Here is a 17,292-nt window from a genome sequence, read left to right as displayed (position 1 = left end):
TTACCATGGTAACATTACAGTAGTAGCAGTTGTGATCTGTCCAAGGGCAGGTCTTCTGCTCACGTTGCCACACCTCTCCCCTTCCTCTTTGGTCCCTTGTCAGTCTTCCCTTTTCAATTTGAATGACCATCATGACAAGGGGAAAGGAAGAGTATTTCCGTAATCCTCGCATGTGTTTCAGGAAACGTGAGCTCTTCCTGATTTTCTGCCTGTGATTACCCATTGTCCACCGAGACTCCAGACCTTAAACCAAAAAAAATACTGATGGCGTTGCTGCCAGTAGCTCCCAGCACTGAGCATGCAACCTTTACCTGGGCTGAGGGTATCTGTCAAAAAGGCAGGAACGACTACCTTTGAAGTTAAGTTGGTAAATGCCAACTTAGCATTTAGCATGATGGTGGGTGCTAAGAAAAAATCTGGAGAACGGAGATTTTTTTTATTTAACAGTACTCAAATATATCTTCCTATTCATGAGGGTACTGTGTTTTTCCATGAGTAAAGAGTGGTGGGAAAATAGGTGATTACATTTTGGTAACAAAGATTTTTTTTTCTCTCAATTGTTGTTTTTGGATAGTATAAGTAATTTTTAGGGCGGAATGTAATACTGTAGCTTTGCTATTTCATAATGCCAGCCCACGCCCTCTAACTGTGACAAACTTCAACCGAGGAGAATAAAAGGCGACTGCAGCTTGTGGAATAACGTGCGATTGTGAAACGAATAGATGCTAATGAATTGTCAATTGTTACTGCTAATTGGCTCTGAATCAGAAGTAGAGCCGTCACAAAAACTATAAGTGCAACCTGTAACATATAATGTGAATGATTCCAGTAAAAATAAATGGGGGAAAAAACTCGAGGTCGGAATCCAGAAATGTGACTGTGTCTTTAAATTTCCTGGCTGAATGGTGTGGTTCCAGCCAATTGTAGAGGAGGTGTAGAATGCTGGGAATGTTAAGTCAAGCCTGGCTGGGATAAGCTGAATGGTGAAGGAGTGAGGAGGGATTCCCGAGGTAAAAAAAATTGAAGAACTGGTTCTTATTTTGTACTCTCTTTTTTTACACCCCCCATCTCCTCTCAAGGGGATCACCGCATTCGGGTTCTATGCGGCTATTGCAGAGTCTCTCTTGAGCAGCAGAATCCTGGTGTGTCACATAGCTGAGGGGCTTTTTATATTTTCTGTTTGGTGTGTAATGTGAGGAGACATGCAATGATTGGAGGTGAGCGACTGGCTTTCATTATTGCAGCTACAAGGGGAGGGCGAGACATCTTTTGTAAATCAAAGCAGGGGAAACGTGACATTTTCTGTGTATTAAATACAAATTCCCCAGCGTTTCAGTCCGTAGCTTTTTTTCAGCAGAAGGCCTCGAAATGCCATTTATATTAGACATACAGTGAGTGTATAGCTGAGCCAAGATGTGTACAGCAAACGCCCATTGTCAGAATAAATGGTCGGGCAGAACGGTGTCTTTAATGTCTTCGGGATCGCCGTTCTTAATTTTTTTTTGATTTTGAGAGGAAAAACATCGCATTTGCTTAAAAGTAACTAAGGTTTAATGAAGGTATTGATTTCTAGGCGGTTTCCTGGGCACAGCCCTCTCCATCTACTGTCCGTGGAATCTGCTGCCTCTGCTTAACCTGGTAAAGTGGAAGGTGGGGGATATTCAGATTGAGATCTCATGGACAATTCTGCAAGCTAAAATTTAGAAATCTTGGATTGTTTTGACCAATCGACAGGTCGGGGTTGGACCGCGTTAAGTTTGGCAGTAATTTCGGTTTCGGGCGAGCCCTCTTTTCTTAGAGGGAGGGGGCGGGGTCCTTAAATAAAAAGGACATTCCAGACAAGATTTGTCATTAGCCCATTGAAGGGTTTTTGGTAACGTTTATGAACTGTTATTTTCATATAATCGATGCTTTCAAACGTGCCTTTGGGCATATGAAATATCAGATCAAATGAGTTTTCTTCTGTATAAAGCAATCGCTGTTTAACATTTTGCTGTGAAATATTTCACGTCTATTTTAAGTGTTTCACTGTCGTGATTTTTTTTCCTTCGGCATATGAAAATCTTGTGATGCTAGAACTGTGGCTGGCAGGCTTTGGGAGCCATTGCATCAAATCACTCATTGGTTGCTCAAAAATAATTCGACTTATAATGATCCAAAAATGTTGTTTTTTATTTTTTAAAAAGCTCAGCGACTGATAAATAATGGTGTCAGTTTCAGTTGTGAAACCTATAGGCGTAAGTGGTCCAAAGCTTAAACATGTGCCAAAAAATTTGCTAGTGCTGTATCTTAGAAATGTTGATACATTTGAGTGGTTTGGTAATGTTATTTGCATTGTTGGGATTGCATGTAATTTTTTTTCATGTGCTGGGATCTGGATTTGAATCCATTTCAGGTAGGTAAAATAGAAATCCCTCTATTTTAGGGCTTTATTGCTTTTTCATCTGATCTATTCTGTTCTTGTTTATTGCCACCAGTTCACAAGATACAACTTGTGCTAATTGTCCTCAGTGCTTATGATAGCCATGAGATGCTGAAGGTCAAATAGTGGGACTGGGTCCCATGATAGATACAAGTTACAGTTTCTTTTATTTAAGTGATTCTAGCCAGATATTGGAATATATAATTTTGGATAGCAACCAAAAAGGGAAAAAAAATCCACATCCCATCACTTCTGTTAAGCCCAAACTTCACAAAATGAAAAAAAAACATAAAATCTAACACAGCTCTACATCTATTCGTAACCAAGGCAACACTTCATGCACTGCTGTCACAGCCTGACATATTGTTTCTGAAGATTGCATTGGTGAGTTCACACTTTTGCCAGACAATTTGAAGTGCTTTTAATGATAAAATACTGCAAGGCGTTTTTGAAAAAAAGCTAGTTTTTAGTTTTTAAAAAAACAGAGAAATAAACAAAATTCCTGATACGACCTCCTGTCTAAGCATTATTACTAACTAAAAACACAATCGGGTGTTGCTGGGATTGGCGGGTTTGAGGTATATGGAGAGGCCGAATCAACTGGGGTATTTTACCTGGAATGTCAGAGGCTGAGCAATGACTGTTGTAGAGGTTTATAAAATCATGAAGGGCATGGATAAAGTGAACAGCCAAGGTCTTTTTTTTCCCAGGGTAGGGGAGCCCAAAATGAGAGGTATAAGTTTGAGGTGAGAGGGGGAAGATTTAAAAAGACTGTGAGGGGGAACTTTTTCATGCAGATGGTGGTATGTATATGGAATGAGCTGTCAGAGGAGGTGATGGAGGCTGGTTCAGTCACAATCTTTCAAAGGTATTTGAATAAGAAATGTTTGGAGGGATATGGGGCAAGCGCAGGGAGATTGGACTCATTTAGTTTGGGTTTATGGATGGCATGGACTGGTTGGATGGAAGGGTCTGTTTCTACACTGTGTGACATATAAAAATGGGTCATGACAAATTCACTGACATTACAGAAATATTTCTAGGTGAGTACAGGTAATGCATACTGTGATCACATCATATCTTGTCGATTTTTAACTTGTAACTTTTATTTGTACTGTGATCTGAATTGGGATGCGTTGTTCATGAGAGATGTTGAAATTAAGCGAGAAGTATTTCTCCAAGTGGAGGAGGACTTAAGGGTGAATTGTCTTTCATTGTTAAAATGTCATTGATGGAGGCCAAGGAGCACATTATCCCACTCCTATAGAAATAAAACATAGAGCAGGAATACGTAAGGTGATTTAGGATGAAATAACAATGAAAAAGTGGGACGGTTTAGAGCAAACTAAGTGTGAGCTGCCTTTTATTTTTTAATGCTACATATAGTGAGTAAGAGTGGCAATGAAGTATCTTGTTCACTGTCCTACCTGATCCTCATGGATGAATGGCTGACGTCCACTTATTTTGGATGTATTATTCAAAACTGATATCCCAGATGGTTCATTAAGTAAAAGCAGAAAATGATTTGACTCTTAGCTATGATGACAGAAATGTATGTGGCTTCAGCTTGGGCCACCCTCTGTCACTTGTATTTGATCTCAGTTGGGTTAATGAATGGAGTGCTGCAGTTGATTACAATATTTATAGTCAGAAAGGTCAAGAGGCAATATTCCCAACCTTGATTGAAATCTGTTATTTTCCATTGGAAAGTAAACATGTACGTAGCCAGGTAAAGACAGGAAAGGCTGGACTGTGATGGTACACATTGTTCAATTGTTTGCAAATAATTACTGGGTGGGTTAATTAAGGATGAGGAATGGCCAAACTATGGGATGACTAGTGTGAATTGCCACATTCATGAGAGAAGAGAAAATTAGTGGAAAGAAAATCTTTACAACTCAACATACAGTATAGATGGCCTTTTGGCGGCTTGTGCCTGCACCAAGTAAACTACCCTAAATCTACACAAGGCTCACTTTACAGCATTTGGTCCATAGCCTTAAACATTGTGTTCATCAATAACTTTTTAGTGGTTGAGGTTTTCCACTTCAACTACCCTTCCGGGCAATGCATTCCAGACTTCCAGCCCCCCAGTGAAAATCCCCTCGAAGCCTCCTGACTTTCAACTTAAAATCGTGCCTCATTGTTATTAACCCTTCGACTGCTTTCTATCCACCCTATCCATGTCCCTCATAATCTTGTATACCTGAGCCGCCTTTGCTCCAAAGAAAACAATCTGAGCTTATTTAGCCCTCTCTCTTTGTAGCTAAAATGCTCCATCCTCAACAATGTCTCATTGAATCTCCTCTGCAGCCCCTCCAGTGCAATCACACCCCTTCTGATGCAGTAACCAGAACTGTTCACAGTACTCCAGCTGTCGACAAGCCAGAGTTTTTTTTTAAAGATTAGATTCCTTACAGTGTGGAAACAGAACCTTCGGCCCAACAAGTCCACACTAACCCTACAAAAAGTAACCCACTCAGACTCATTTCCCTCTGACTAATGCACCTACCACTATGGACAATTTAGCATGGCCAATTCACCTGACCTACACATCTTTGGATTGTGAGAGGAAACCAAAGCACCCAGAGGAAACCCACACAGACACTGGGAAAATGTCTGTGTGGGGTTTACATAGTCCCCCGAGGCTGGAATCGAACCCAGGTCCCTGGCGCTGCGAGGCTGCCGTACTAGCTACTGTGCTGCCCTCTGTTCCTTTAATTCAGCTCAAACCTAACCCCTCTGCATTTATAATCTATGCCACAATTAATAAGTGTCTCATGCCACCTTAGCTACCCTATTAACCTGTCTTGCTGTTTTCAGGGATCTGTGGACAAGATCTATCTGTTCAACTTCCTCATCTTCTGTTTTTCATTTGAATGCCCCCTTGTCTTGTTACTACTTCTCTTACTTTTCATGGTTAAATTCCATCTGCCGTTGTTCTGTCTATCTGACCAATTTGTTGAAATTCGTAATGTAAGACAGTTTTCTTCATTGTCAACCAATTGGTGCAGACAACACAAACTTGCTTATCTTTCCTCCCACATTTTTATTTAGATTATTCATGAACAACAGGGGATCTGGCATTGATCATTGTTGGTGTCCAGTGGCATTCAACATCGAGTCACACAAACAGCCTTCTCCCAACAGTAACTCGACTCGAAAAGTGAATGAATGCACATTGTGATTGGCTAACCATTCTCTGTCATCCTGTTCATCACAATGAGACATTGAGCAAAATATTTTTGAAGCTTGGGGAGTTTGAAGTTCTGGTGCAAACTGACTGAGTTCAATAGGTTTCCCAAAGTCAATAAATTAAAGTTAATCCCGTTCTTGGTGTGAATCAAACACTGAGGATACAGTAACCACCGACATGTTTGATATCTTTGAAGCAGCACCAACTAATTGTCACACTACAAAATTGATCTAAGTAATGTAACTAGGATTTCAGAAACAGAAGTTGCTGGCAAAGCTCAGCAGGTCTGGTATCTGTGAAGGGAAATCAGAGTTCACATTTCGGGTCTGTTGACCCTTTTAGGGTCACCGGACTCAAAACGTTAACTTTGTTCCTCTCTGCAGATGATGCCAACCCTGCTGAGCTTTTCCAGCAATTTCTCTTTTTTGCTTCTGATTTCAGCATCTGCAGTTTTTGGGTTGTTAACTAGGATTTCTGTTTTGCATCTACTGTTTCTCCATTCTAACACTATCCCCTGCCTTATATATCTTGTTCTGCTTATTTTCCCTCCTCTGTCTCTATAACAACAGTAAAATGGATACACCCATGTTTGTGTTGCTAAGGGTATCTCTGCTAATTCAGTGTCTCTGACCACGTGAAGTGGACTGCCAGTATTGAGCACATGAATCTACTTGAACCCAGCCATTAGCAGTGAGTAAACAGCGCGAGGAGAGTGAATGAGTGCTGCATGGTGACTGGCTAGTCATTTCATATCATCTGCTTTATCGGTAGGAGCTGCCTAGTTTCCAGTAAATATTCCATAGCAGTATGGTTGTGATCTAAAGCATTCTGAGCAAAGAATAATTTCATGTACAAAGTTTAAGTAAGACCTAAATATTGTTTTCAAGGCTCATCCTACATAAACTTTAAAAAAATCAATCTATGGTTGTCATTAAAGCAGCGGAAAGATGAATGCAAAAAAAACAGACTGTGGAAAAGAGTTTAGGAACGGGTGTAGGTTATTCTACCTCTTTTGCCTCGCACTGCCATTGACTTCAATCATTGTTGATTTGCATTTTAGGCCTAATGTTAAGTAGACAGGCCTGCACTTCCCTGGTTTGTCCTCAAAGAATCATAGAATCCCTATAGTGATGGTAGAGGCCATTTAGTCCATTGAATGCACTGACACTTTGAAGAGCATCCCACCCAGACACCCCACCATAATCTCATAACCCTGCATTTATCACAGCTAACCCACCTAGCCTGCCAATCCTGCACACTATGGGGTAGTTTGGCAAGGCCAATCTACCTAAGCTGCATATCTTTGGATTGTGGGAAGAAACTCGAGCATCTGGAGGAAACTCATGCAGACTTGGGAAGAACATGCAAACTGCACACAGAAAGCCAAGGCTAGAATTGAACCTGGGTTCCTGGTGCTGTGAGGCAACAGTGCTAACCAGTGAGCTACTAAGCTGCCTTCTTGGCAACATGTTGTCAATATTTCAGAATAGTTTGAAACCTAATCTGTGTAATAATCTGCAGGACATTAAACCTTTGATATGCACGTGGGATTTTATTTCCATTTAGCATGTGGATCTTTATAACTCCAGAAGCCTTGTGAATACCAGTTATGAACTTCTGTGAAATGCCAACAGTCATTAATGTGGCAATAATGTTGAACAGCTGAAACAAATTGCTGTTTTGATTAGTGAGAGTTTGAAACTGTGATATGCAGAAATGAAAATCATAGAATTCCCACAATGCAGAAATATGCTATTTGAGTCTGCACTGACTCTCTGAAAAGCATCTCACCTCACCCCACCCCATAACCCTGCGTTAACCATGACTAACCCACATAGCTTTCACATCTATGGACATGGTTAGGTAATTTAGCATAGCCGATCCATTTAACCTGCACATATTTTGGACAGTGGGAGGAAATTGGACCACTGGGAGGAAACCCATGTAGACACTGGGCGAATGTCTGTGTGGAGTTTGCACAATCACCTGAAGGTGGAATCAAACCTGGGTCCCCAGTGCTCTGAGACAGCTGTGCTAACCACTATACAACACAAAATGTTTATTGTGCAACCCACTAAAACTGAATGGAATACAATTTGCATGTTCTGTAAATGTTGGAGAGGAGGTGCTTTATCACATATGCCAAAGGCATTACTAGCTCACTTTTATGTGGGCAACCATCTGAATGTGATGGATATTTTGCACCTATGGCAGTGGTACCGTAAATCAAATATCTTGGCTTTGTATAAACCTTTCAAGTGCAATTTAAAATGTTTATGAACTATATTCCTAATGTGATATTGTCCTTGGGAATCTCCTTGAAGTTATGGTGGTAGTGTCACTCCACAAGTGTCAAATCAGTAGCCAAAATAATGCAGAACTAAGTGTTTAAAACATTCTCAAACTATTTGATCTAATGTAAAAAGCAGATTTCCAGTTAAAATATAATTTACGTCAATGTGGGAGGTGATGGTATTGCTTGACAATTAATCTGGAGATCCCCAGTAATGTTCTAGGGACCTGGGTTTGAATCCAGCCACAGCAGATGGTGGAATTTGAATCCAATAAAATCTGGAATGGAGAGTTTAATGGTGACCATAAAACTGTTGCCAATTGTTGGAAAAACCCATCTGATTCACTAGTGTCCACATGAATCCAGACCTACAGCAATGTGGTTGACTCTAAATTGCCCTCTGGGCAGTTAGGGATGGGCAGTAACTGCTGGCCTAGCCAGAGACAACCATATCCTGTGAATGAATAAAAGAAAAATGAGTTTAATGTATCTGTAATGCAAATTTAACTAAATACTACTATATTTGTAGCTTGGGTGCATGTTGTTGTGGTTCTGTTCGCCGAGCTGGGAATTTGTGTTGCAGACGTTTCGTCCCCTGTCTAGGTGGCATCCTCAATGCTTGGGAGCCTCCTGTGAAGCATCCTAGGAAACATCACAGAAGCGCTTCACAGGAGGCTCCCAAGCATCGAGGATGCCACCTAGACAGGGGACGAAACGTCTGCAACACAAATTCCCAGCTTGGCGAACTGAACTAACAAATACTACTATAACTAAGAGTTAAGAAAACTTGAAATCATTAAGGTCATTTAATCATGTGCAAATGAAGGTGGGATCTCCAGCTTAATGCTGCTTATGTTCAAGGGCTAACCTACGGTGAGAAATGTAGCCTATGCTATTGTAATGAATACTTTATCCCATTTGTTAAATTTTAAATCTTGTTGTGGTAATGCCTGGCTAAAATATCTGATTTGCAAATGTGTGATGGTATTGCTTTTGCTGTGCCTTTAGTCTATTTGGAAGGTATGTTTACTTGATTACATTTTGCATGCAGAAGTCAGTTATTTTGAAATACTTTTATTGATACTTTGGTATTGAGGAAACACTTTTTGTATCAGTGGTTTTAATGGAGGGTTGAGGATTCTGATAAGTTCTTCTAATTTTGCTCCTTGTCAAGCAAAATACCCATTTGTCAATTCAAATATAAAAGGTAATGTTACTGTGTAATTTCATTACTTATTAAAACAGTCAGTGAGAATAAAAAAGATGCTCCTGGAAATCAAAAGTAGACCTTCAAATCTGGGTCCTTGGGTGGATGTTATTTCATACCCTGCTTCTTACATTAACTTGCAAGAACAGCAATTTTTTTTTGTCTTGGTAACCATCTTTTCTCTGCTTACCATGAACCACAAGAGCTGATAGAGGCATGCTTTCGTTCTATGCTGCATGAGTAGGTGTCCTGACTGAATTGTGTTGTCAGCATTTCAAGTTTGCTTGCTTGCTTGGCCATCTTGATTAACAGCGCTTGCTACTACTTCATCTTTAAGCCACCCACGAGGCATTGATTCAGCAGTCCCCTTTATTTACAATCCAAGTACTTTTTAAGCACCTGTCTTGATCAGATCGATGATATCCTGCTCCTCAGTGATGGTCGAAGACATCCCCCTTTCTAAGTCAAGTTGGTATGTTTGTTTTGATTATTAGATGGCTATTGGTAAAATACAACAGTCCCTATCTTAGGCCCATATTTTATACAGAGAAATATGGCATACAATTACAAATTTCACCGAGCTAAGCTGTTTTTTAAATTAAATACAGGGCTGCCATCTCCTATGGCCATGTTTAAAGCCAGCCCGTGTTTTTATTGTCAAAAATTATGATTAACGTAACTGATGATTTAGTTAATAAGCAACACTATTCTGTGAAGTAAGTATTCTTATACTTAAATGCATTTGTCCATATACTCTTAAAGTGAACAGGTTTGACAGTTCCATTTTATTGAATTGCTTGTTTGGTGATAAACAGGAAGAGAACATTTTGGAGTCCAAGTGGACTTGTTTTTGATAGAGGCTGTCATTATCGTGGGCCCTGGTATATCTGATCTGTAGGTAACTCAATGTTCCTTGTCTATGTCCTGTATGATACACTACTTCATGGACGGCAGGTATAATCATTGAACTCTTGTTGTTTCTCAGCTGACATTACTGCAGTGCTGTATCTAGATTTTTTTCTTCTGCTGAGCTGTTGTTTATTTTGTGTAGGTGGGGGTTGCCTGGGACCTGCGATGTTACATCACCAGGCAGAGCATTGTCCAGTGGAATCATTACCTGTCAGTGTAATTTTGAATCCGCCAAGACCTTTTGGGATCTAAATGCCATCTGTATGAATGAGCTTAAACAGTACAGTGACTGAAACTGACAATATCGACATTGACGGGTGCCTGAATCAATCTCTGGGCTCCTTTTGGCCTTCCGGGCTAGTCATTGAGATTGTTATTTAAGAAATTCTTCACAGTTTCTGGTTAGTCTCTTTTAATACACAGGCAATGGTTTGAACAATGGTTTTGTTTTCCCATTTTTGACAGCTGATGAATATGGTACCTTGTTCTTTTAATTCTTGCATTTATTTGCGCTGATTGGTTCCAGCAGTGGAAGTGATGGTTCCAGCAATACTTATTGAAATACAGATGGAGAAACTGTTGAAATGTTTTGGAAATGCGCGTCTCATTGTTCCATGCATTGCATCTTTCCACTCACCTGTGTCAGCACCTGGCCTTCAGTTCCTCATTGATTTCACTCCATTAAGTTTGCATAACTATTGATTTTAAATCTAGTTTTTAACTCCCATGTTAGCTCCTCTGTTCTTCATGTATTTCAAAGCTCAGCTATCATGATCTAACTTGCATCCTTGCTCTCCACATAGCTTTGCTTTCCCCCTTTAAGTTGTCGTGCATGTTTTGGCTATTACCTTGAACCTGAATCTATCACTTGCCTCCTTTTTTTTTAATCTTCTACCCATCTCTGTCACTATGTCTCCTCCCTAATTACCCAAAATCACAGAAAATAAATTCACACAGATTGGAAACTCTTGTTTTTCATAACTTATTGGGTTCTCTGCTTTCATGCCATGATCCCAGATTTGGTTTCTTTTCAACATAATTTCACTTGGCATCCTCCAGAAAGAGTAATCAAGGCACCTATTACTGCCTTCTAATGATCAGAAACCCGAATTGCTTGATCCTGTTCTCTCTATCTCTGTCTATCTCTCTGTCCTGTGCACAAACAATTACTGCAGACTCACTGTTGCATATCAGTCAGATTGATACAATCACTCTGAAAGTATCAAAGTATATTAACATGTTAAGATGTACGAGTCCCATTCCATCTTATCTCTGGTTACTGGAAGCATGCTTGTTTGTAAGCTGATTGCTCAAAATTAGCCCAGACACTAATGCACAAATTAGCCAGACAAGGGCACGTTCTTTTGCAAAACATAGGAAAACTTTTTGTGGCCAATTAAATTTTTAGTCTGTGGTGATAAGGAGAAATCTGATCCACCTAACCAGACTGATGGTAAATTCTCAGGGGAATGTGGCATGAACAGCCAAGTTTCTGGTATTGGGGCTGGCTCTAATGTAATGAGGGGTACGTCAGATTCCAAGCAATCGATTGTGATAGGGGACTATGACTAGAGAGATAGAGACGGATGTTTCTGTGGACAGCAGCAAAAAATTAGAATGGTGAGTTGCCTCCCTTGTGTCAGGATTAAGGATATCTCAGGAGACGGTGCAGAATGTTCTCAAAGGAGAGAGGGCCCAGTAGCGAGTCATTGTACACATTGGAACTAATGACATGGGAAGAGAAAAGGATGAGATTCTGGAGGAGAATAAAGAAAGTTAGGCAGGAATTTAAAAAGGAGGTCCTTGAGGGTAGTAATATCTGGATTACTCCCAGTGCTATGAGCTGGTGAGGGTAGGGAGGAGGTTAGAACTGATGAATGTGTGGCTGAGGAGCTGGTGTATGGGAGAAGGGTTCACATTTTTGGATCATTGGAATCTCTTCGGGGTAGAGGTGACCTGTACAAGAAGGCTGGATTGCATCTGAATTGGAAGGGAACTAATATACTGGCAAGGTGATTTGTTAGAGCTGCTTGGATGGGTTTAAACGAGTAAAGTGGAGGGGTGGACACAGGGAAATAGTGACGAAAGAGATCAATCTGAGACTGGTACAGTTGGAAAAGGGAGTGAGTCAGTCAGGGCAGGAAGGAACAAAACAGAGAACAAGGTAGGACTGAGAAATTAAACTGCATTTGCTTCAATACAAGAGGCCTAACAGGGAAGGCAGATGAACTGAGGGCATGGTTAGGAACGTGGGACTAGGATATCATAGCAATTACAGAAACGTGGCTCAGGGATGGACAGGACTGGCAGCTTAATGTTCCAGGATACAAATACTATTGGAAGGATAGAAAGGAGGGCAAGAGAGGAGGAGGAGTGGCGTTTTTTGATAAGCGATAGCATTACAGCTGTACTGAGGGAGGATATTCCTGGAACTACATCCAGGGAAATTATTTGGGTGGAACTGAGAAATAAGAAAAGGATGATCACCTTATTGGGATTGTATTATAGACCCCTTAATAGTCAGAGGGCAATTGAGAAACAAATTTGCAAGATCTCAGTTATCTGTAAGAATAACAGGGTGGTTATGGTAGGGGATTTTAACTTTCCAAACATAGACTGGGTTTAGATGGAGGATAATTTTAAGGGTGTACAAGAAAATGTTCTGATTCAGTCTGTGGCTGTACCGACTAGAGAAGGTGCAAAACTTGACCAACTCTTGGGAAGTAAGGCAGAGCAGGTGACTGAGGTGTCAGTGGGGGAGCATGTTGGGGGCCAGTGACCATAATTCTATTAATTTTAAAATAGTGATGGACCAAGGCTAATTTTGACAGTATTAGGCAAGAACTTCGAAAAGCTGATTGGGGGCAGATGTTTGCAGGTAAAGGGATGGCTGGAAAATGGGAAGCCTTCAGAAATGAGATAAGGAGAGCCCAGCGACAGTAGTTCGGGTGAAGGGAAAGGCTGGTAGGTATAAGGAAAGATGGATGACTAAAGAAATTGAGGTTTTGGTTAAGAAAAAGAAGGGAGCACATGTCAGGTATAGACAGGAGAGATCAAATGAATCCTTTTGAGTATAAAGGCAGTAGGAATATACTTGAGGGAAATCAGGAAGGCAAAAAGGGGACATGAGATAGCTTTGGCAAATAGGGTTAAGGAGAATGAAAAGGGATTTTATAAATACATTAAGGACAAAAGGGTAACTAGGGAAGAAAAGGGCCCCTTAGAGATCAGGAAGGCAACCTATGTTTGGAGCCACAGGAGATGGGGGAGTTACTAAACGAGTACTTTGCATCAGTGTTTACTGTGGAGAAGGACATGGAAGATGTAGAATGTGGGGGAAAAAAGATGGTGACATCTTAAAAAGTGTACATATTCCAGAGGAGGTGCTGAATGTCTTGAAATGCATAAAAGTGGATATATCCCCAGGACCTGACCAGTGTATCCTAAATCTCTGTGGGAAGCTAGGGAAGTGATTGCTGGTACCTTTGCTGAGATATTTATATCATCAATAGTCACAAATGTGGAGCTGGAAGACTCCAGGTGGGCTCAGATGGTGCCACTATTTCTGAAAAGTGTTAATGAAAAGCCAGGGAGCTGTAGACTGCTGAGCCTGACATCGGTGATGGGTAAATTGTTGGAGGGAATCCGGAGGGCCAGGATGTATATGTATTTGGAAAGGCAAGGACTGATTAGGGATAGTCAGCATGGCAGTGTATGTGGGAAATCATGTCTCACTAACTTGATTGAGTTTTTTCAAGAAGTAACAAAGAGGATTGATGAGAACAGAGCAGTGGACCTGATCTATGTGGACTTCAGTAAGGCATTCGACAGGGTTCCTCATCGGAGACTGATTAGCAAGGTTAGATCTCATGGAATACAGGGAGAACTAGCCATTTGGATACAGAACTGGCTCAAAGGTAGAAGACAGAGGGTGGTGGTGGAGGGTTGTTTTTCAGACTGGAGGCCTGTGACCAGTGGAGTGCCACCAGGATCGGTGCTGGGTTCACTGCTTTTTGTCATTTTATGTAAATGATTTGGATGTGAACATAGGAGGTGCAGTTAGTAAGTTTGCAGATGACACCAAAATTGGAGATGTAGTGGACAGCGAAGAAGGTTACCTCAGATTACAATGGGATCTTGATCAGATGGGCCAATGGGCTGAAGAGTGGTAGATGGAGTTTAATTTAGATAAATGCGAGGTGCTGTATTTTGGAAAAGCAAATCTTCGCAGGACTTATACACTTAATGTAAGGTCAAGAGACCTTGGAGTACAGGTTCATAGTTCCTTGAAAGTAGAGTCACAGGTAGATAGGATAGTGACGAAGTGTATTTGCTATACTTTCCTTTATTGGTCAGCATTGAGTATAGCAACTGGGAGGTCATGGTGTGGCTGTACAGGACATTGGTTTGGGAACTTTTGGAATATTGTGTACAGTTCTGGTCTCCTTCATATCAGAGGGATGTTGTGAAACTTGAAAGGGTTCAGAAAAGATTTACAAGGATGTGGCCAGGATTGGAGGGTTTGAGCTATAGGAAGAGGTTGAATAGGCTAGGGCTGTTTTCCCTGAAGCATTGGAGGCTGAGGGGTGACCTTGTGGGGATTTTATAAAATCATGAGGGGCATGGATAGGGTAAATAGGCAAGGTCTTTTCCTTGGGGTTGGGGGAGTCCAGAACTAGAGGGCATAGGTTTAGGGTGAGAGGGGAAAGATCTAGAAGATACCTAAGGGGCAACGTTTTCACGCAGAGGGTGGTAAGTGTATGGAATAAGCTGCCAGAGGAAGTGGTGGAGGCATCTGGATGGGTATATCAACAGGAAGGGTTTAGGGGGATGTAGGCCAAGTGCTGGCAAATGGGACTAGATTAGGTTAGGCTATCTGGCTAGCATGGATGGATTGGAGTGAAGAGTCTGTTTCATGCTGTATATCCCTATGATTCTGAATACTGTACAATCTTTGTACATAAAAGATAGTTGTGAGCAGAAGATGTCTGTTGATTGATTGTGCAGTATGTTATGCTTATCGGGGTAGCATGGCTTCTGACCACTCATTCACACAGTGTGTTCAGCTACCTGGGAGCTAATCTCTGTTATTAGCAGAAGGCTTTTGTCATCGAAAATTAGTCATCGTTTTACAGACTATCTGTTGCTTGCCGAATCTCTCTTGGTACACACCCTCAGCTCCAGCTTTTCTATCATAACTTCCCTCACTGCCACAATTAAAAAGCAGCGTAAATAGCCCTTAGATTGAGTGCATGTAACTTTTAATGAACAAATACAGTAATTCTTTCCATGATCCTTGGTTTTTAAAACTGTCCTTTTTTCCCATTTCAATCCACAAGCAAAAATATAGAACAATAAAAAGAAATGGCCTTTCGAAATATCACGGCATTTATGCTTGGCTGTTGGTGTTCCAGGCAATTATGTTAGCGTTGCCATGTCCGGTAGAATGCTCTTTTGGCAGTAATACCCTCACCATGGTGTAACCCTTTATCTCTATACCTACGTCTTTCTTCCTCGTCCTCTGGGTGCTTGCTTTGGCCATTTTCCCCCCCCCACCACCCCATACCTTCCATTTTAAATCCTTGTCCACACGTACTTCAATGGATTTCTCAGAGGTATCCTTTTCTCATTTTCCGTGCATGAGCAAGTTCTTATCGTCACTGCAAGTGCCACCTCAGGTCTTTCCACAAACTCAATTACCTCCTCAGTCTTCTCTTGCTGTTATCATTGCCATGATTGGATATATCTAATCATTCAGTTGTGTTGATCTTTATCCACATTGTCCCCACCTCCACCCCGGCCCTTGCAGGTCATGTCTTTTTATTTCTGTCATTGGGGAAAACGTCCTTCAAATCAATGGCCACTGAATTATCATTCCCAATTATTTAGTCTTTGGTTTTTAAACCATTGTGGCTCCGAGTGGTTAATGATTTGTTAAATCACATGCTTGTCACGTTGTTGTCCCTCTTCTTGCTAACTATTCCACCAATTCATTCTTCACCTCCATTCGCTTAAAGTCCAACTTGGATGTGTTTGGTTAAACTATTTATCACTAGATCTGATGAGATTACTTGAAGCATTATCAGGCAATATGCTCCATCACCGATCAAACACTATCTAGAAAAGCAAAAATAAACAGCTTCTGTTTTTTTCCAACACAAACTATCTTAGCAAACCACACTTGCTTTCAACAAGAAATGTGAGAAGCTCATGAATAATTTTTTGTTCCAAAAATTAAGACACATCTGTTCGGATATATCTGCTGCTTCCTGCTCTAACCTTTAAATTAGCAACTTCTTGTGCTGTTTGTCTTCCACTTTGTGTCCTCTGACATGCATCTATTGACTTTATTACTAATAAATTTATCTATTCAACTTTCTGGCTTCCATGGCAGCTGATAATAGCAATTCTCTCACCATAGGTGTTGTCCCTTTTTTTTTTCTTCAAATCTACCGCAATCATTCCTATTTCAAAAAGAAATTCAACTGAACTGTTTCTTCCACAGTCCTGGCAAGCTGCCACCATATTGTTAACCACCCTATCCTATCTGATGACCTTGCATGTCTCGCCATCTCCAAAATGTATGCTCAACCTTACCAGAACATTTTTGTGAGAATCTCTCCAATCAGGAGAGGAGAATTTGGGAAAAAAAAACAAAATAAAGGAAAAGTGAAGTTATACTGCATGAGAGCAGAGTGCTGATGGTTCAGAACATGCACTCCGGTAGACCATTTCTTTTCCATGGCAATTACACCAGTTAATGATGACTGGCATTTAACTACCAAGATTTGTTTAAATTTTAAATACAGCAAGTTGATTCTGATTAGTCAAAACATTGCCCTGAGAAATGAACCTATTTTATAGTGTTGAAATAGATGGACTGTGTTTGCATGTCCTTTCTATCTGTCAAGAAGAGGGCCTTTTTGTATGCTGAAAGTACATTCTACCGGTCACACAAATGAATAATGTGGTGTATGAAGTTTAGTGCCAGTGGTATTGAGCATGTAGGCTGTCTGTCCCAATGACAGGCTGATCACACCAAATAGCAGAATCATTCGGATGTTTTGCAACAAGCAATGGACTGACCACACCCCCAGGGAAAAGATCTTGCCTATTTACCCTATCCATGCCCCTCATGATTGGATGGTGTGCTGAGAATTGTACAATGTTTACATTTTGCAGTCAGACATTTGTTACATAATCCTGACCATTATGCTGACGTTCCTCAATTGGTTGTCAGTTGGACTTGCACTATGACATAGCTC

General features: G+C 40.8%; 1 protein-coding gene across 8 annotated transcripts in view; it reads left to right on the top strand.

Moving 5' to 3' along the window:
- The first annotated feature begins 824 nt into the window (after positions 1-824).
- LOC122559010 (ERC protein 2) overlaps positions 825-17,292 on the top strand; it is an 825,386-nt gene continuing 808,918 nt past the window's right edge. For 3 of the 8 annotated variants that reach the window (XM_043708094.1, XM_043708093.1, XM_043708096.1), the window contains exon 1: positions 829-1,010. The gene's annotated coding sequence lies outside the window, so the exon portion shown is untranslated. Of the gene's footprint in view, positions 1,011-17,292 lie in introns of all 8 variants that reach the window. The other 5 variants (XM_043708089.1, XM_043708091.1, XM_043708092.1 and 2 more) reach the window with 5 other exon arrangements.

This window comes from Chiloscyllium plagiosum, chromosome 18 (assembly GCF_004010195.1).
Source record: "Chiloscyllium plagiosum isolate BGI_BamShark_2017 chromosome 18, ASM401019v2, whole genome shotgun sequence".
NCBI classification, from domain to species: domain Eukaryota; kingdom Metazoa; phylum Chordata; class Chondrichthyes; order Orectolobiformes; family Hemiscylliidae; genus Chiloscyllium; species Chiloscyllium plagiosum.
The sequence above is the reverse complement of the archived record's forward strand: the minus strand, read 5'-3'. Positions and strand labels throughout refer to the sequence as shown.